This window comes from Pelodiscus sinensis, chromosome 23 (genome assembly GCF_049634645.1).
Source record: "Pelodiscus sinensis isolate JC-2024 chromosome 23, ASM4963464v1, whole genome shotgun sequence".
Lineage (NCBI taxonomy): Eukaryota > Metazoa > Chordata > Testudines > Trionychidae > Pelodiscus > Pelodiscus sinensis.
Window position 1 is genome coordinate 5,851,547 of NC_134733.1, and position 20,505 is coordinate 5,872,051.

Sequence of the window (20,505 nt, forward strand, 5' to 3'; positions counted from 1 at the left end):
TCTTCAAGTCAGAAGCATAGAACAGTGGGGCTGGCAGGGGTCTCAAGAGGTGCTGGGGCCGTGTTTCTCTGCTTCTCCCATCACTGCTTGGGGGGGGGAGGCGGGAGCTGGATCCTGACAGCGGACACCAAGCCCCCCCTGCTCAGAGATGCCCAGAGACTCTAGCCCCACCGGGTGCTGGCTGGCGCCTTGCCCCTCCTGCCCATGGAGTTTGGGGGCATGAATCCCCCCCCCCATACTCCCACACATGTCGCCCTTCCTTCCCTGACAGGCGTTGGTCCAACTTGCTCTGAAATGCCTCCAGTGACAGGGATTCTGCAGCCTTCCCGGGCAGCCTATTCCAGAGCTTACCCGTCCCTGTCGTTAGAACGTTTCCCCTCGACTCTAAAACCCGAGTCTCCTCCGAGGCAGATGAAACCCGTTAGGCCTCGCGTGCTCCCCTGGCTCGCCGGGGACAACGATGACGTGTCAAAGGGGAATCAACAGGTTTAGCGCAAGATTCCGCTGCACCTCTCTAATCAGACCCTTCGAATCCTGGAATCCCAGGGCTGGAAGAGACCTCAGGAGTCATCGAGTCCAGCCCCTGCCCACAGCAGGACCAACCCTGACTCCGTCATCCCAGCCAGGACTTTGCCAAGCTGGGACTTAAAAACTTCCATGGATGGGGATTTCGCTCCCTCCTTGGGGAACCCATCCCAGTGCTTCCCCACCCTCCGAGGCAAATAGTTTTTCCTAATATCCAACCTAGACCTTCCTCTCTGCAACTTGAGACCATTGCTCCTCGTTCTGCCATCTGCCACCACTGAGAACAGCCTCTCTCCATCCTCTCTGGAACCCCCCTTCAGGTAGCTGAAGGCTGCTACCAAATCCCCCCTCGCTCTTCTCTTCTGCAGACTTCATAAGCCCAAATCTCTCAGCCTCTCCTTGCAGGTCATGTGCTGCTGGACCCTCTCCACATCCTTTCTGTAAGAGAGGGCCCAGAATTGGACACAAGGCTCCAGATGTGGCCTCACCCATGTAGCCTCACTCACTTACGGCTTCCTCTTTGGTTTCAAACATCAAGCTGAAAATCTCAAGAGAGCAGACTCCATTGTGAGGTTTCAAGATCCTTTCTGCGTCTGGTCTTGGTTCCAAAGGTGTTTCGCTGCCTTAGGTTTTGAATCCTGGTTGATACGAGGAAGGTGCAGAAGCACGTGTAACTGTGTGTATGTGAGTGAGTGAGAGAGGGAGGGAGGGAGGGAGGCTGCGTGGATACTGCGGCGCTAGCTCAAAATAAGCAAAGCAATTTGAGCTACGCAAATTCCTAAGCTTGTTTCGTGCTTATTTCGAGAGAGTCTATTTCAAAATGTGGCGCTGTCTACACAGCGAAATAGACCGCTTTCCCGACAACTCCTCTAATCCTCGTGGAATGAGGTTTACCGGGACGTCAGAATAGTACGCCTGTTACTTCGATTGCATTTTGAAATAACGGGTGCACTAGGAAGATGTGGAAAACGCTATTTCGGGATACTGGACGTATCCCGAAATAGCGCCGCCGTCTAGACGTACCCAGAGTGAGAGACACCTCGCTACCCCATAGTGAGCATCAGAGTTCAGGTTCCGTGTGGAGTAGGTCGCATTTTACTGAGGAAACTAGTTTGTTCATACTTGTTATGCTGTCTAGGGATTGGCAGCTCCGTGCTGGCTGGTGGAGTGGGGTGGCTTCGGGGTTTGGGGAGAAGCATTTCGGGGTTTAATGGGAAGCTGTGCGGGGGTGGGGGACTGTGCTCAGGACCAGTTTCCATACTTCGTTATCAAGTCTCAGTGCCTTGTTCAAAGAAGTTCCCAGAAACCAAAGGCAACACTTGTGTCCTGCTACGTTGCCAGATCCTGTCTAGTGCAGGCGGAAATGTGATTTTCTGATATCAAACACATTGTTTGGATTGCCACGTTTTTCCCAGTGCAGAGGGGTTTCCATTTGAATGGCACTGCTATGAAGCCAAGCCCTGATGTTCCTGACGGCCGGCCATATTCTAGATTAACTATTGGAGCCCCGTAGGACACTGGCAGATCAATGCCGAAGGGATTCCAAGGGTATTAGTCTTGTATTTGCTGAGGCTGTGTCTGACAGCTTGCAAGTCTGAAAATACAAGCTGGGAAGAACAAAAGGAGAGTTGAGCTGGCAAACTGCAAGCTGATCCTTTGAGGGAGCAGGAATCCAAACCGCTGATCTGGAAGGCATCTGATGAAGTGGGTCTTATCCGTGAGAGCTCATGATCCTATATAGTTTGGCTAGTGTCTAAGGGTGTGTGTAGACTACATGGCGACAGAGCCATGTAAATTAGTTTATTCGATGTGCCGATGATCAGCTGAAACGAGGCATAAGGGATCGGTCGGCAAAGGCTTCCCCAGTCGAAAGATCTGCGTCTAGACTGCAGATCAGTCGACAGATCTGCGCTGTGTCGGATCAGCTGATCGTCGGCACAGTGCGACGGCCATGTTTATTTTAATGAAGCTGGGATTATTTAAATCCCCGCTTCTTTGACTATGCCGAATAAACTAATTTACATGGCTCCGTGGACGGAGCCATGTAGTCTAGACACACCCTAAGTGTGGTCTACACAGCAGGGCTTAACTTGAAATAAGCGATACAAATTGAGCGATGTCAATTGCGTCGCTTATTTCGAAATTGGGAGCGTCCACACAGCACTTATTTTGAAATAGAGCACTTTTCCTCCGACTTCCCTTACTCCTCGTACCACGATGGTTACAGGAGTAGTAGTAAGACGTCCTCCAGGCTTGACAGTATTTCGACATTATTTCGAAATAACTGCCTGCTGTGTAGACATGGGCTACGTTATTTCGAAACAGTGTTGCTGTGTAGACGAACCCTAAGTTGCCACAGGACTGCTCATTGTTTTTAAAGGTACAGACTAACACGCCTCCCTCCCCCCCCCCGGGACTTGGAAAACAGTCCGTGTTGGAAATGACCGAGCAGTGATAGCAGAGGGCATGTTAGAGAAGAACTTGCAATACACGTGGTGGCAAAATAAAGTGAGAACTGGGCTGTACATACAGCGGCATATTAGATCAAGGCAATGACAGTCTGTATCGGGAAGCATTTAGCATTCAGGGATCTAATTTTCATTTAAATCATTAATTTTCATTTCCTTTGTTCCTCCTCTCCAGACGTTTTCAGCAGGTTTTATGTCCCTCCGGCATCTCGTATTTTTCCATTTTTATATATATTTGTATTGTGTATTAATTTTTTTTGTAAGCCACCTCGAATATTTTAGAGAGGTGGGGCAAAAATATTTAAAATAAATAAATACACTCATTTTCATTTACACCACGGCCCATTTACCCTTGTAATGTGTGCCCCTTGCATTACTGGCATGGTGTCCCGGGGTCTTGGTGGAAACGAGATTCTGACCCAGAATGGGCGGCGTTGCTTATGTTGCTGGGCACGTTGGTGCAGGAAAGATGTTGCTCAGGTGGAGGGAATTCTCGAGGATGAGAGGCCGGAGTCTGAATAAACGGGCTGTGTTTGGGTGGCGTGGCTACACCAGGTGGTAGGGAGATTAGGATGAATGTCTATGGATCAGTGAAAGGCGCAGTGACAAGCCAGGAGAGAAGATGCGTGGGTGGCCGAAGGTGTAACGAGGGTTTATGGGGGGAAACTGAGGAAGGGCACAGTGTGGTAAATATGCTGGAATCGCCCTGTGGGTTCCAATCCTGGCAGTAGGCCCGAGGTCACAACTGCTTCCCGCTAAAAGCAGTCGCTAACCGAGCCGTGAGTGCTGGGGAGCTGTGTCTCGGGGGGAGGGAGGAAGGCAGAACCTCGTCACGTGCGATGCTTGCCCCTGGCCGGGGTAAGATGCCGACCTTGTCTGCGGTGGCCGAGGGGCTGGGTTGATGGAGCGTGGCAGGAAGCCGCCTGAGGTGTGTGTTCCCTGAGGTACCCGCCCGATTGCTGCTGCTCTGGCTGGGTTCCCGATACGACCTGCAAGGAAACTCCCTGTTGCTGTGGTGGGGAGCGTCCTTAGGGTTGGTGCCACACACAAGTGAGAAGGAGAAAAAAAAAAAAAAAGAGCCACTCACCTCACTCGTGCAGCTTGGGGCACCAGGGTTCCCCTCACACTGCAGCCCCACTGGGGGAGAGGGCGAGGGTTGCTGATGCTCCTTCAGAGCCAGATTAACTCTTGTAGGGGCCCAGGGCTAGTAGATTTAGTGGGGCCCCCCGTAGGCTCTGGAGTGGGACCAAAATGGGGGGTTCGGTATGCAAGAGGGGGCTGCCAGAAAGCAGGGTAAGGGGGTGGGGTCTGGGAGGGAGGTAGAGTGCAGGAGCAGGGTGTGAGTGCTGGGTCTCGGAGGGAGGCAGGGTGCAGGCGTAGGCTTGGGGAGTCTGGGGGGGAGGCAGGGTGCAGGCGTAGGCTTGGGGAGTCTGGGGGGGAGGCAGGGTGCAGGCGTAGGCTTGGGGAGTCTGGGGGGGAGGCAGGGTGCAGGCGTAGGCTTGGGGAGTCTGGGGGGGAGGCAGGGTGCAGGCGTAGGCTTGGGGAGTCTGGGGGGGAGGCAGGGTGCAGGCGTAGGCTTGGGGAGTCTGGGGGGGGAGGCAGGATGCAGGCGTAGGCTTGGGGAGTCTGGGGGGGAGGTATGGTGCAGGAGTAGGCTGGGGTAGGAGGCCTGGGTGGGGGGAGGTTGGGCGCAGGAGCGGGTTGGGGTAGCGTGCCTGGAGGGGGAGGTCGGGCGCAGGAGCGGGTTGGGGGAGCTGTGGGATCTGGGAGGGCAGGAAAGTCTGGGACGGGGCAGAGATTGGGGTGCTTACTTGGTGCCATTCTGGGGGGGGACCCGTGGCTCCGCGGCTCTGCGCCACCCTGTGCTTGCAGCTCCCACCCTTTCCCCTCTCGCTGGCTGTGATTCCCGGCCAGCGGGAGGGACAGGGCTGGAGCCTGCAGGCGTGAGCAGGGACAGAGCTTCCCTGCTCTGCTGTTCTCTGGCTGGGGGCAGGGAGGCAGAGCCACAGTGTGGGGAGCTGCTCCCTCCCCACCCCCCAGGGGAAGCACCTGCCATGCTGCTGCTTCATCCCCCCACCTCCCGCAGGTGGGCCAGGTCAAGGGAAGCCGGGGGTTGGATCCAGGCCATAGGTTCCCTGCGCCTTTCCTGTTGCCGTCTCAGTATCTCCCCGCCAGCAAGTTAAGGGAATGTGGATTGGATAAATGGACAGTAAGATGGACAGAAAGCTGGCTAGAAGGCCGGGCCCAGTGGGTAGTGATCAACGGCTTGATGTCAGGTTGGAGGTCGGTTTCTAGCGAAGTGCCCCAAGGTTCGGTTCTAGGACTGGTTTTGTTCAATATCTTTATTAATGACCTGGATGAGGGGATGGATTGCACCCTCAGCAAGTTTGCAGATGACACTAAGCCAGGGGGAGAGGTAGATACGCTTAAGGGCAAAGATAGAGTCCAGAGTGACTTAGACAAATTGGAGGATTGGGCCACAAGAAATCTGATGAGGTTCAACAAGGACAAGTGCAGAATCCTGCACTTGGGATGGAAGAATCCCAAACATTGTTACAGGCTGGGGATCAACCCGCTAAGTAGTAGTTCTGCAGAGGCTGGGGATTACAGTGGATGAGACGCTGGATATGAGTCAACAATGTGCCCTTGTAGCCAAGAAGGCTAATGGCATATTAGGTTGCATTAAGAGGAGCATTGCCAGCAGATCCAGAGATGTCATTATTCCCCTTTATTCGGCTCTGGTGAGGCCACATCTGGAGTATTGTGTCCAGTTCTGGGCCCCCCACTACAAAAAGAATGTGGACGCATTGGAGAGGGTCCAGCAGAGGGCAGCCAAAATGATTAGGTTGCCTCATTGCAAGAGGAATAACAGGTAGTTCAAAATAGGGCTTTATTTCGAACGCTCGTTTCACTGCCACGTGTAGACGCAGGCAGTTATTCCGGGCTTGTAAATTTCAAAAAATGGCGCCCAGACAGGAAGATGCAAATCAAGTGCGGGATATTTAAATCCCGGGCTTGATTTGCAATTCCGAATGCCTACATTTGCAGCCCTATTCTGAAATAGGCTGCAAGTGTAGACATACCCATAGAGAAGTAGGACTTCTCTCCCACTGTGGGGCCTCAGGCACGGAGTTCATTCCCATTTCCCTAGAATTGGGAGCACTCCCCCCTTGTTTGAACTCCCCTGTGTTAGAACAATGATAACAGACAGTAGTCACAGGCTGGGGATTGAAGGTGAATTCCAAAGGACTTTTAAAAATTGGGCTGGACCTTTTATTTTCAACATCTTTATAACCAAGAAGAAAAGAAGGTTTTTATTGTCACCTTCAAATTCTCAGTACTGTCCAGCTCGGCTTTGCTGAGGGCAAACTCTCAAAGAATTAAAAAAAAACCCACTAGTGTCCTGTAGCACCTTAGGCTATAACTACACTGCATGCTTATTTCGAAATAACAGAGTGCGAGTCTACACAGCAAGCCCGTTATTTCAAAATAATTTCGAAATAATAACGGGTTCTTACTCCAACTTCTGTAACTCTCATTTCACGAGGAGTAAGGGAAGTTGACAGAAGGGTGTGCTTCCTTCGACTTCTAGCTGTGTAGACCGCACCAGAAGCCGAGTTAAGCTACATGGACTTCAGCTACGCAATTAACATAGCTGAAGTTGTGGATCTTAACTCAACTTTAGCCCGCAGTGTAGACGTACCCATAGAGACTAACAAAAAAAAATATACACAGTATCATGAGCTCTCTTGGGCACAACCCACTTCAAAAATTATTTTTTTGCTCCACTCATCTGAAGAAGTAGGTCGTGCCCACGAAAGCCGATGATGCTATATTTATATTTTTGTTAGCCTCAAAGGTGCCACAGGATCACTTTTGTTAAGTTACAGACTAACACATCCACCCCGTGGAGACGCTAAAAGAATTTGTACTTTAAGTTTAGCTACCTCATTTGAGTGAGCAAAGTATTGAATTATTAACAAAAGATTCTTTTATCCGCGATAAAAGTTATTGTAGTTCAAAAGGTGTTGGCCACAATAACAATAAGACAATTCTAAACTGTCTGGTTAAAAAGCTCTTCCTCTCTCAATTTCCATAATGTGCTGTTGTCATTTCGCTTTGCCTAGACGAGGGCAATTCCCAGGGGCCCTGCCTAGACTAGGGATATTGGACAACTTCCTAATTTAAACAAAGGACACTCTAGTCTAGTGCCTTACACTAGTGCAGTGTATTTACACTCTGGACTTGTGGTAATGTAGCTGCTCGACTCCAACGCCTTACATGTACACACACACACGACCCCAAAGCCCACTATAGGCCAACTTTAGGTCTTCACGAAACATCAGGGCCAACCTTCGTGGTGAGGCATGAGGAGGGTTGCCATGGGCACAATCTTCCAGGAGCCAAATCAGGTGGGAGGGTGCTACATTAGTTTGGATTTTGGTTTTTCGCTTGGCCTTGCAGGGGACATCAGAAATGTTTTCTTCCCTGTGTTAAAAAACACCCAGGACTGGTCCTGCTAATCATAAACTCTTCCAGGGCAAGTGAGAAGAAAGAAAACCTTAACAAAATAAAATAAAGCTTTTCCAGATGTTCTTTATTCACTGTAGAGAAACAGAAAAGTGCACACGTCCATTTTATTGTTTTTTTCACTCCCCTGTAAAGTCACCTTTAGGCTGTCTCTTTAAAGACCATTTGAATGCACGAAAAAATGGTTTGAAAGGTGCAAGTGGCAGTCGCTGTAATTTAGACGGCTTAGACAGCAAGTGTCAACAGGAAAGCCAGCCGGAGGGCAGATTTTAATGGGTGTTTTGTGATAAGATTTAAAATAAAACAAATAGTCCAGCCGTGGGAATCTGCAGCTCTGCCTTCTTAAAACAGTGGTAAAATTGCATAACTTTGGAGACCAGAGCATGGCCTGGAAAGGAAGGAAACTCGTGAATGCTAATCCCAGTCTTAATGCTGGCTTGTTGTGCGTTGTAGAGGAAGTCAGAATGTTCCAGAATCTCCAATGTCATGCTTCAGGACTTCACCCGGGCACGTGCAGGGGTCAGGAAGATAATCCCCCTTTCCAGCAGGGTATGCTGGCTTTATTGTTGCTGTTGTCTCCGTCTTCTGAGGCATCAGAGACAACCGTTGCTGGAGATTAGGGTTGCCAGGTATCCGGGATTCACCCGGACAGTCCGGTATTTTCGCCTCCTGTCCAGTAAAAAAATTCAGAGAATATTGGACACCTGAGATGTCCGATATTCTCTGAATTTTTCCCCAGCCAGGAGGGGAAAATGCCGGGTACCTGGCAACCCTACAAACACTCAGCGCTCGGCCTCCCTCCCTGCTCTGAGCCCTCCCCCCAAGTCATGCTTACCTGGTTTTTATTTTTTGGCTTAATAAGTCCTTGAAATCTTTTTTTTTTTTTTTTTGCTCAACAACTTTTCTTCCCCTCCAACAGAATTTTTTCCCGGTGGGTTTTTTGTGTGTGTGTGTGTGGGGGGGGGGGGTGTTCGGTATTTTTGTTTCAACCATCTGGCAACCCTACTGGAGATAAGCAGGGATGGGGAAGGCAAGTGCTCCAAAGTGATATAAAGAATTCTCTGGGGTGCTTGGTTGTCTGCTTCATGCTCACATGCTTCTGGACTAACTGATCGCCAGCTGTGGGAGCAGGGAGGACAGATTGGGGGTTTACACGACTTCTTCAGCAGTGTGTGTGCGGGGGGGGGCACCAGTCACTTGTCAGGATTACTTGGGTGTATGCCCCTGACTCCTTTCCATGCCGCTGTGGGAGCCTCAGGCGCTGATGTTCTCTGCCTGTTCTCTGTCTATGATATGTAGGTCAGAATCCAGCTGTGTGGCTTGCTGGGAGTGGCCAGGTGTGGTGGGTGGCCAGGTGTGATGAGTGACCTGTGAGGTGCAGGAGGTCTGACTAGATAGTCCTGTGACCCATCCTGGGCTTAAACGGGATGACTCCATTTTGTGCGCCTCGGTTCTTGGGTACCCAATGGATGAGAACCCTTTTATAATTTGATTATTTCTTGGTTCTCTCCTGACAGTGGCAGTGCACAATATACACGACGGCCCGCCACCCACTAGCTGAAATAGGGGTGTTAACTAGCGGGTGTTTGGGTAAATGTGTAACCTCTGGAAAATGTAGTGGGTATGCGTATGTAACCCACACACCTAGTGTGGTTACTGAGCAATGCAAGTGGTACCTAGACAGCAACAGTTAAGATCAAGAGACTTCTACAGCATGGGCTGGGAGCCAGCTGGCTTTTAGCTCAGCGGGTAGAGGCTCCTATACTCCACTTCAGAGGTCCCAGGTTCAAATCTGCCTGGTGGCGGTTATACATATACGTATGGGAGAGCAGAGGCAGGCACTATCAGTGCCTGCCTCCGTGAAGAAGAAAGACACTCCCCATGTTCCCTTCACACACCAGAGCCTTGGGGGGCCCAGGCAAATACATTTTGTGCGCTCCAGCCCCATGGTGGGATGGGGGGGCGGGGGGCTGGAGTGCCAGTGCAGGTTTCCCAATGCTGCGAGGGAGCCCTGAACCACGGGGACCAGATCCAGGCAAGCAGGGGCCACATCCCGCCCCCAGGCCTTAGGTTCCCCACCCCTGTCCTAAAGCAGAGTTACCATCAAAGCCTTGCTAGAGAGACCCAGCCTGATGAAATCGGCCTCCCCGATTACCACTGTGCCAGGAAAGCGACAGAGCTCGCAGGGGCGGCAAGAGAGCACGCTGGCTGCCGTTCTGACACCTGGAAGCTGTCAGTCGAGCCGAAAGGCTAAAAATACACGAATAAAGAAGATTTGCCCTGCTTGCTCCTAGCAGAGTATTAAGTCGCTGGGGCTGGAGAAGGGCAGCAGGTCGTTCAGCTTCTGTTTTCAAATGGTTTCCCCCTTAATGGGCGAGGGTGAACAATGTGTCTCTTTAAAAGGTCGCTCGCGAGGCTGCGCTAAGAAGTACTACAGCTCTGGATGGATTACTCTCTTCTGTCCTGTGCTTGCCCCAAGTAGCCCCGGCCAGGGGCAGGGTCCCGCTGTATGAAGTGCTGCACGCACACGCAGGAAGAGTGACATCCTGCCGCCAGGAAAGCACACACTGACTCTGCACGCAGGCCAGGGTTATTGTGCTCATTTTACGGACAGGGGCGTGGTTGGCCAATAGGGTTGCCAGATGGTTTCAGAAAAAATACCCAACAACAACAACATGCAAGCAAACATGTTGAGCAAAAAAAAAAAGAAAGAAAAAAGCACCGTGGCCCCTTTAAAAACTGTGTGGTGAGGCTTTTTAACAGGCTGCCGATGGCCACCTGCCATCTTGCCTCCCTGCAGCGGGCCGGACAGCTCCCCTGCAAAACCCAGTAAGCGCTAGGGTTGCCAGGCAACCTCTGTATTAAGCCATACAGCCCGGGATTTTCTCCTCCTGGCTGGGAAAAACTCAGAAAATACTGGACATTTTAGGTATCTAGTATTTTCTGAATCTTTTTACCGGACAGAAGGTGAAAATGCTGGACTGTCCGGTTCAATCCCGGACAACTGGCAACCCTATTGGCCAACCAGTCTGTGGAAGAGCTGCAAACAGAACTAAAATCTCATGAGTCCCAGTTTTGTGCCTTAGCTACCAAACTGTTCTACCTCCCTGTTTCTAACACTGTCACCTCTTCAGCCCCCCAGATCTAGGGCTGTTGGTAGGTCTGGGGAGGCGCCTGGTTGGGAGCCTCTTTCTCTGGTTAGGTGAACTTTGCGATGTGGTGTCTTTCCCCTTGGTCGCATCTGTAATCTTTTCCCACCACTGCGAGGGCCAAACACTTTTTAAAAAGGAAAGTTGAGAGGCTCACTTGATCACATGCCTCCAGGGGCTGGGCCTGTAACAGAAACTCCCCAAACATGGTGTGGCCAGAGCACGATGGGGGTAAAACTATTATTGTTTATTTGTATTGCTGGAGCAGCTAAGAGCCCTCGTGATGGACCAGCCCCCCCCCTGGCAGTAGGTGCTGTTCAAACCCAGAACAAAAGGAGAGTGTGGCCAAATGAAATTAATGGGTAGCAGGTTTAAAACTAATAAAAGAAAGTTCTTCACACAGCGTGTAGTCAACCTGTGGAACTCCTTGCCAGAGGAGGCTGTGAAGGCTAGGACTATAACAGAGTTTAAAGAGAAGGTAGATAATTTCATAGAGCTTAGGTCCTTAAAAGGCTATTAACCAGGGGATAGAAATGGTGTCCTTGGCCTCTATTTGTCAGAGGCTGGAGATGGATGGTAGGAGACAAATCGCTTGAACATTGTCTTCGGTCCACCCTCTCTGGGGCACCTGGTGCTGGCCACTGTCGGCAGACAGGCTACTGGGCTATATGGACCTTTGGTCTGACCCAGTACGGCCGTTCTTATGTGGCCCCTGAGAGCTTGCAGTCTATGTACAAGACATGAGAGGACGGGGGTCTGCAGGGCACTCCAAGGAATCCATGAGACAGAATCACAAGGGTAGCATTTGACAGCCCTTTGCAATGGCATGAAATGACTGCACTAACTGAAACGGGAAGCTCTTTGAGGCAGGGACTCTTGGAGGCTGTGTGCTTGTACAGCGCCTGGCACGAGGGAATTCTGGGCAAGGCCATCAATGGAGAACCAGGTCTGTTTTTTATCTCACTGTCCTTGTGTCTTTGCATCTCTTCTCCTTTCTGCTCGTCCATGATGCATTTTCTATTACAAGAATTCTGCAAGGCCTGCTTGTTGCCCCAAATACAAGAGTGGCGTTTGCCACTCTGTGCCCCCCAGGATATAAAGGCTGGGGACAGATCCCTTGCCCAGACCCCACAGGAGAACCATGTGGCCCTCAATCTCCCAAGGGAGCTGGGTTAGTCTGTAATGTTAAACCCAACGAGCAGTCGTGTGGCACCTTTCTCCGTGGCTTACACGCCGCTGCTCCTGGGTGCTCGCTGTTTCAATTCTGCATTTCTGCCCTTGCCATACAGCTACCAGATCTTTTCTTGACCTCAGAGCAATTAGGGATCTCCCCTGTCTTTGCAGAGCGGGAGAACCCACTCCCTAATTCCCCTTTGTAATGGGCTCGCTTCCAGGAGCCAGATGGTAACATAAGTGGCTGGAGGAGAAATCAGCCTGTTACGGAGCGTATGTTGGGTGTCAAAGCAGTAACTGCCTTCCCCATCTCTTCTGGTCTGCTGAAATCAAGTGGGCTGTCCTGTCTCTTACTGTAGACCTCGGCGGTGTATTAATTTATGTATTTGTTGCTCCAATTATTTCAATAGCACATGAAGAGAGCTGTTTGTTTTTGTTGGAATGGGACAGGGGGGAGTCAAACCCCAGGGAATTGTGAAACCAGCAAGGAAATTTGTTTGCTGAGATAACGTTTAAAATCTCCCAAACGTTTCTTCCTGTGGCATTTTCTGTGACTCTTTGCCGCCGCTCCTGCTGCTGCTCACGCAGAGCTTTGGAGAGGGGTCCACCAGCAGCCGGCCCATGGCGCCAAGTCCTACTCAAGCCCTGCTTTGAGCCAGGAGGTATCACGCCAGTCTGGAGCTGTGTGCCGCAGTGGGTTTCCCCACTGGGAATGTGGACATGCTGCTTGGTCATTAGCCGGGGGTAAGGGAATACTTGTCAGGCTCGGGGCTCATTTTAGTGGTTTGTTGCTGTATCTGTCTTTGGAAGAGGTGGAAGCCTCCTGGTGCTTGTGTCTCTCCATGGCATGCTAGCAGGTCTTCTCCAGTCTCATCTGAAAAGACTTGTACATTGAATGTCGGGACTTGGGTACCTGAATCTGGGAGGGAAGAGCCCAGTGCACAGAGTATGGTGATAGGCTTGCTAGCGGTATTTTTACCACTGCCTCCAACTGGTTGGAATCAGAACTGCTCAGCTGAGTGTCAGAACCCCTACACTGCCACAGATGTGGGTCCTCTGCCTCTGTGGGATGGAGCCTAGACTTTTGGAGGATCTACTTTTGAGCCTGGATGTCACCAGGACAGTCTGAGCATCCAGGGATCTACTATTGTTCAGTGAGCCTGCATTAATTTCAGTCTTCCATGTGGAGCGAGGCCCTTATTCATTGACACATTTACAGGCGTAAGCCTGCAAGAAAGGCAGGTGGGGGGATGGTGTGTTCACAGTACAGATAGTCAATGGTGACGTAGAACAGAAAAAAACATCCAGAGCAGGATTGAAAATCCATGCTTGGATGGGGAGTTTTAACTCGAGGGTCATGGAGCACTGTTCAGAGAGAGAAAACATCCTGGTTTCTCTTTCCAAATAAATAATTGTTAATATCTCTCAGAGGAATAGCCGTCTTAGTTTGTAACTTTAAAAATGAGTAGTCCCGAGGCACCTTAAGGTACGTCTACACTGCGGCGCTATTTCGGGATACTTCCGGTATCCCGAAATAGCTATTCCGCATCTTGACAGCACACCTGTTATTTCGAAAGATCTTTCGAAATAATGGGCGTGCTATTCCAACATCCCTGTAAACCTCGTTCCACGAGGCTTAAGGGACATTTCAGACCAGCAGTTTATTTTGAAATTTGGTGCTGTGTAGACCGCACCAAATTATGAAATAAGCTATTTCGAAATCCACTTGAAATAAGCTACGCAATTTGCACAGCGCAAATTGCATAGCTTATTTCAAGCTAAGGGTGCTGTGTAGTTTCCCCCGTAGAGACGAAGTGGGTTTTGCCCATGAAAGCTCATGGTTCTATATATACTCGTTGTTACTGTGTTTGTGCAGAAACCAGGCCCTTTGCAAAAGCATGACTGAAAGAGCGTCTGTGGGCAGGGTTAGTTTGCAAGAGCGTCCCAAACTAGGTCGAAGTTATTGAACTTTCAGCCTTGCAGGCAAAAAACAAATGGATTTTTTTTTACCCATTATTTGCCGGATGTGTTTATTTTTGTGCCTTTCCATCATTTGTGGGAATAATAAAAGATGCATTTATTTCTGTAGAACCCTTTACCAAAGCCCCACGGTTTACATTCATCCCGGGGGTTCTGTTCAGAAAAGGGCAACAAAAATGATGAGGGGTTTGGAACGGGTCCCCTATGAAAAGAGATTAAAAAGTCTGAGACTTTTCAGCTTAGAAAAGAGGAGACTAAAGGGGGGATATGATAGAGGTCTATAAAACCATGGCTGGTGTGGAAAAAGTGAATAAGGAAAAGTGATTTACTTATTCCCACAATATAAGAACTAGGGGTCACCAAATGAAATGAATAGGCAGCAGGTTTAAAACAGACAAAAGGCGGTTTTTCTTCACTCAGCTCACAGACAACCTGTGGAACTCCTTGCCAGAGGATGTGGTGAAGACTAGAACTTTAACAGGGTTCAAAAAAGAGCTAGCTAGATTCATGGAGGTTAGGTCCATTAATGGCTATGAGCCAGGATGGGCAGGAATGGTGTCTCTAGCCTCTGTTTTTCTGGAAATGGGAGACAGGAGAGGGATCACGCGAGGATTTCCTATTGTGTTCCCTCGCTCTGGGGCATCTGGTATTGGCTGCTCTCGGCAAACAGGATATTGGCTAGATGGACCTTTGGTCTGGCCGTTCTTATGTTCTGTTACTGACACCCTGCTGCCTGCCAAAGGTCCTGAGAATGACAAGAAAAAGTGACCCAACCATTTAGACCCCAGCAAAGCTTGTATGGAAATCTGGGTCAGCTGCTTTTATTCCACGTGGTTGGAGGCATTTCACCAGTCCCCCTTCTTCTGTCATAAGTTACTTGCTTCCATACACAAGCAGCACTCTGTCTTGGACATCAAAGCCAGTTCTTCATCCGCTCCGAGAGCTAACCCCGGGACCGTGCTTACTGTAGTGGCCTTGTAACCGGCAGTGCATTGAAAGGTCCCTTTCTTGGAGGGGTGGAGGGATTGAATCTGCAGCTGTCAGCTCCTTGGCACCCCTGGGTTGACTCCGTGTGTGATGGTCTCAGAACATTCCACTAGGTTTGCTGGGCCTGCTCTTCTCCAGTCCAGCCCGGAGCTTTCACCGGACCGTGGGTGTTGTGTTCTGGTTTAGATCATCATTCCTGCTCTCCTCCCGCACCACAATCAGCCAGGCAGGCGTGGGGCTTCTCTGAGTTTTCCATGGTTGGTTTCAACAGGGGAAAAATAGGGTCCCGCTCCAAAGCCTGTGGAGGTCAGAGTCTTCCCTTTGCCGTCAAAGGCCTTCGGATCGGGTCCTGTCAAAGCTGAGCTGATTGAGTAATGATTGTGTAGTTCTGGACACTTGTGGGCTGTGTCTAGACTGGCCAGTTTTTCCGGAAAATCAGCCACTTTTCCAGAAAAACTTGCCAGCTGTCTACACTGGCCGCTTGAATTTCTGCAAAAGCACTGACTTCCTACTGTAAGAAATCAGTGCTTTTTGCGGAAATACTATGCTGCTCCCGTTCGGGCAAAAGTGGCCCTTTTGCACAAAAGTTTTGGGCAAAAGGGAGTGTAGACAGCTCAGATTTGTTTTGCGCAAAAAAGCCCCGATTGCGAAAATGGCGATCGGGGCTTTTTTGCAGAAAAACACGTCTAGATTGGCACGGACGTTTTTCTGCAAAAAGTGCTTTTGCGGAAGAGCGTCCGTGCCAATCTAGAGGCTCTTTTCCGAAAATGCTTTTAACGGAAAACTTTTCCGTTAAAAGCATTTCCGGAAAATCATGCCAGTCTAGACGTAGCCGGTTCTCTGAATTTTCCCTGGTTGGTTTCAACAGGGGAAAAGTAGGGTCCCGCTCCAAAGCCTGTGGAGGTCAGAGTCTTCCCTTTGCCGTCAAAGGCCTTCGGATCGGGTCCTGTCAAAGCTGAGCTGATTGTGTAGTGATTGTGTAGTTCTGGACACTCGTGTGGTCTTGTGAGGCTCCCCTCATGCCACAGGAAAAGCAGATTTGGTCTGGGAAGGAGCACGCTAACCCAGCTAGTGACTATCACCTTGCCTCAGAGTCGTGTCGCTGACTGGGCTTGTCTAGATTAGGGATGTAAGGCGACGTCTACACACAGCTATTTCGGAATAAGCTATTCCAGAATAGTTATTCAGAAATAGCTTATTCCCAAATAGCACGTCTACACTGCAGGGAAGCCTCAAAATGAGTCCGAGGCAGCTTCCCTGATGTAAATGTGCTATCTCGATTTAGAGCCCCAGCAGGGATAACTTAGAATGGCCCTGGGGAGGGGCTGTTTCGAAATAGCAGCAGTGAAGCGTCTGCACACGTCTTATTTCAGAATAGGCGTTATTCATCGTAGAATGATGTTTACAGAAGCTGGACCAAGCCGTCCATTATTTCAAAATATCAGAATTGCTGTGCAGACACTCGCATAGATATTTCAGAATAATGGCCATTATTCCAGAATAACTTTGCAGTGTATGGAGAGATACCTATCTCACAGAGCTGGAAGGGGCTTTGAGAGGTCATTGAGTCCAATCTGCGGCCCTCATGGCAGGGCCAAGTACCATCCCTGGCAGATTTGCCCCAGATCCTTAAACGGCCCCGCTCAAGGATTGAGCTCACAACTCTGGGTTGAGCAGGTCAATGCTCAAACCACCGAGCTATAGACACACCCCAAAAGACTTGTCGACTATCCGATAAGTTGAAGTGGGAGGGTAGGTGCAGGAGCTGGTGCTGGGGGAAGCCAGCTTAAAAGCTGGTTCTCCCCAGCACCGTCTCTGCGGGGGGGCAGCGGGGGAGGCAGGGGAAGTAGAGGCACAGTGGAAGTGGCGTGAGCAGTCTCTGCTTCTGCTGTGATTCTGCTTTTGAAATGTACAAGAGCCCCTGGGGGCGCCTCTGCCTTGGAATTGTTGCAAGAGCCCTGCTGTGCTTTTCCCAGTCTCCGGCTGCCGCCTGCAGATGCAACGAAGGCGCCAGGCTGCTCTGCAGGCTTCACCCGTTGCTCGGGAACATGAATTTCTTCCCCACCTGTTCCAGCACAACCCTTCTGATTCCTCCCAGCTTTCTCCTTTCCTCCCCTTCCAACACATATTTCAGTCTCGCTGGCATCCGCCTCCCCTCCTCCTTGCAAACACGGCAGCTTCAGAGTCCTGCAGCTCCAGTTCCTTTGGCAATTAAACTGTTCCAGTTGATTCGCTCATCTGCTTCCAGACACTCCTTGCTCCTTCAGAATTGGAAAACTTCTCCACTCAGGGGGAAATTGATTTCTGTGCAAAGGGCCGGCCCAAGACCGGTACTTCACTTAGAGCGTCCGGCTGTATTCATGTTTGTGCGTGAATCCGGTTGGGCAGCTGCACGCTATACTTCTTATCTAGCATGTATTTACATTAGCATGCAGTGATTTCCCTGTGCTATCTCCAGAGGGGGCTGGGATTCCAGTCTCCCCTTCTCCACAGAAGAACTTGGTTGTTTTCATTTCCATGGAATAAAGGGGCCTGTCGCAGGTGTTCATATGAGTGAAACTGTTCAACACTGAACAGTTTTAAACAAGTTTCGGGGCCTCGTACACGGAGGGCTCCTGCTTAGTGCCAGAGCGAACACCCCACGGAACCTCTTTTAAACCTGTTGTGGGGATAAGGAACCAGTGAATGTATTTGAAATGTAAGGCCCCATTGCCCTTCGCCGCAGAGAGTTTTTAGATGAAATAACTCGTTCGCCAGCTTTTTGGAGGTGGGGAACCGATGTCCTGGGGCTAGATTTGGCCTCTGGATTGCCTGGATCCATCCCCAGATGCTGGGGGCTTCCCCCTCTCCCGGCATTGGGAAGCCGACACTGGCGCTCCAGCCTTGCAGCTCCCTCTTGCCTGCCCGTGGGACTGGAATGCCAGTGCCAGCTCCCCTCTGTGGGGGGCGGGGGACAGCCCCGAGCCTCCTGGGCTGGAGGCGAGCAAGCCGGGACTCTGCCCAGACCCATCACTCCCACCTGCTTCTGCACCATATCTCCCACCCAGCCCTCCTCTCTCCACCCCACTCCTGCAGCCCCACCCTGCCCTCACCCCCACCCCCACTTTGCTGCTGCACCCCGCTCTTGCACCCCCTCCCGCCCAGACCCCACATCCCCACTCTGCTCCTGCACCCCCCCCCCCCGGTCTGGTCCCTCCAACCCACTCCCGTACTCTGCCTCCTGCCCAGACCCCACACTTGAAGCCCACTTCCTGGCAGGCCTCTCCCACTCACTGAACCCCTCATTTTTGGCCCCACCCCAAAGCCTAGGGGCTCCCACAAAATCTACTCGCTTGGCCCCCTCGGCTTAGCTCTGGTCTGCAAGAGGAATGGGGGAGTTTCTTTGCTTTGCTTCTCACTTTTATGTGGTGCCCGACTGATTTTTCAGTGTCCCCCCTCCCCTGACCCCAAAAAGGGTCCCTGTGGGGAAAAGAGGAGCTAGCTGAGAGCTGTGTCTTGTCCTTTGAGGAAACAGGATCTGTCGGTAGCCAAAGGCACGTTGGGTGGAGCAGCCCATCCCCTCACTTTGTCCACTAATTAGGCCGAATTTCTCACACACCAATTTGCGTTCGCTGATTTTTCCCTCCCAGGCTTGTTTACCAGGCACGATCTTTGCACAGTCCTTGAGTGACCTCACAGGCCCCTTTCTCTGGACTAACCCAGCCCGCCCCGTCTCCCTTTTGCACCTTTCCCCCTCGATGCTCATCCGCTGTGACACTTTTCACACTTTTACCCTCTTTCCCACAGTTGGGCTCACAAGTAGGGAGCAGCCCAATTATTACAACAGCTTGAACGCCCAGGCTCTGATCCGAATACTAGGGTCTGAACGCTGCGCGTTGTATCCCACTCGGCTGTTTACAGTCTCTTGGCCTGTCAGCGTTCATTACCTTCTTTAGGCTTCCCAGTGCGTTGCCGCTTGCTGACAGCTGGCATGCTGATTTGGCAGAAGCAACACACATTTGGCCAGGGCTGAGCTCCCAGAGTCCTGCAGCTCGCTCCACAGCGGGCGTCAGTTGCTTTGCACCCGCGAGGGGATCTGGCCCCATGTAACCGTAATGCTAGGCAGGCTCGTGCGTGTAGGAAAGAGCATCGCCTCACCCCTCCACGCCTATGGCCCTGCTCGCCTCTCCCCTCTGTCTGGGAAGCCGCCATTATTCATACAACGTATCAGAGGGGAGCGTCACCCCTCAGTCCTCAGGGACCAGGTAATGCCCCTGCCCCATTGAGGTAATACCTGTGTATTGTCTACTTCTCTGTCCATCCTCCATCAGTGGTGCTTGTTGCTCGATGGACCATACAACACGTTCTTCTGGAAGGGGATGTCTCCTACCTACCCATCCAAGAGACAAATAACTTGATGTTTAAGGTCACTGCGTCCTGTCCTGTCTAAATTCCTGACAGCTGAGCCCCCCCCCCCCACCTGAAAGGTGAACACTTTTGTTTCTGTCTTAGGGTACAGCCCCTTCCCCGTAGCACTTTATCCTTTTTAATGCATTTATCCTCCCAACTCCCCCAGGCTATGTCTACACTACCGGCTTCTTGCGCAAGAAGCCTTTTGCTCAGGAGCACGTCCACACCTCAAAGCGCATTGCAAAAGTGATGTGCTTTTGCGCAAGAGCACGTCCACACCTCAAAACACATTGCAAAAGTGATGTGCTTTTGCACAAGAGCACGTCCACACCTCAAAACACATTGCAAAAGTGATGTGCTTTTGCACAAGAGCACGTCCACACCTCAGAACACATTGCAAAAGCGATGTGCTTTTGCGCAAGAGCACGTCCACACTGCACGGACGCTCTTGCACAAGAAAGCTCTGATGGCCGTTCGTAGAATAGCCATCAGAGCACCTGTGCTTTTTCCCATAGAGGTTTCTTGTGCAAGAAACCCCTGTGGAGTGTCCACACTTTCCTTTTTGTGAAAGAACTCTTCCGCAAAAGGAGTTATGCCTCATGAAAGGAGGTTTACCTACACTGGAAAAAGCGCTCTGTTCTGCCATTTTACTGTCGATTTACTTGCACAAAAACCCATTTGAGGTGTGGACGCTCCGCAGGGTTTTGCGCCAAAACCTTGCAGTGTAGACATAGCCACAGATGGCAAGATGCTGTGTGACCTGCCCAAGGTCATAAAGTAAGTGTGTGGCAGGGAAAGTCTTTGGTATTCCACGCGAGAGCTGGAACCACTGCACTAGGGATGTTAAATATCGGTTAATTGAATAGTCGATTAACCTCATGAATTCTTATTGGTTAGTTGACTAGTCTATAGTTTCTGGGGGCAGGGCCCGGCAGCCTGTGCGCTCCAGCCCCACTCCTGAGGATCCCCTGCCACTCCGCGCTTCCGCCTCTGTATCAGAGACAGCAGGCGGGATGCCAGATGGGAGCTGGTCCGCAAGGGGAGCCAGTTAAAAAACCAGCTCCCTTTGAGGACCGGCTGCCTGTTGCCCCGTGCTCAGGGTGGCAGCAGTCCCAGTCTAGGTGCGAGCGGGAACTCAGCCAGGCTGTCTGCCCACCTGGCTCCTAATACACTTGAAATGCAGAGCCGCAGCAGGGGGAGGTCCCGGATCCTGTCTTTTCAGCTGCTCTCTTCTATTTCTTTGGTATTTCTGACAGGAAGTGACCAACCTTGAGTCTAAACAACAATGCTTAGCACCCGCCCGT

General features: G+C 51.0%; 1 protein-coding gene across 31 annotated transcripts in view; it reads left to right on the plus strand.

The window, feature by feature from the left end:
- The window catches only part of ARHGEF10L (Rho guanine nucleotide exchange factor 10 like), a 247,907-nt gene that overhangs the window by 34,184 nt on the left and 193,218 nt on the right, over window positions 1-20,505 (plus strand). The window lies entirely within an intron of this gene.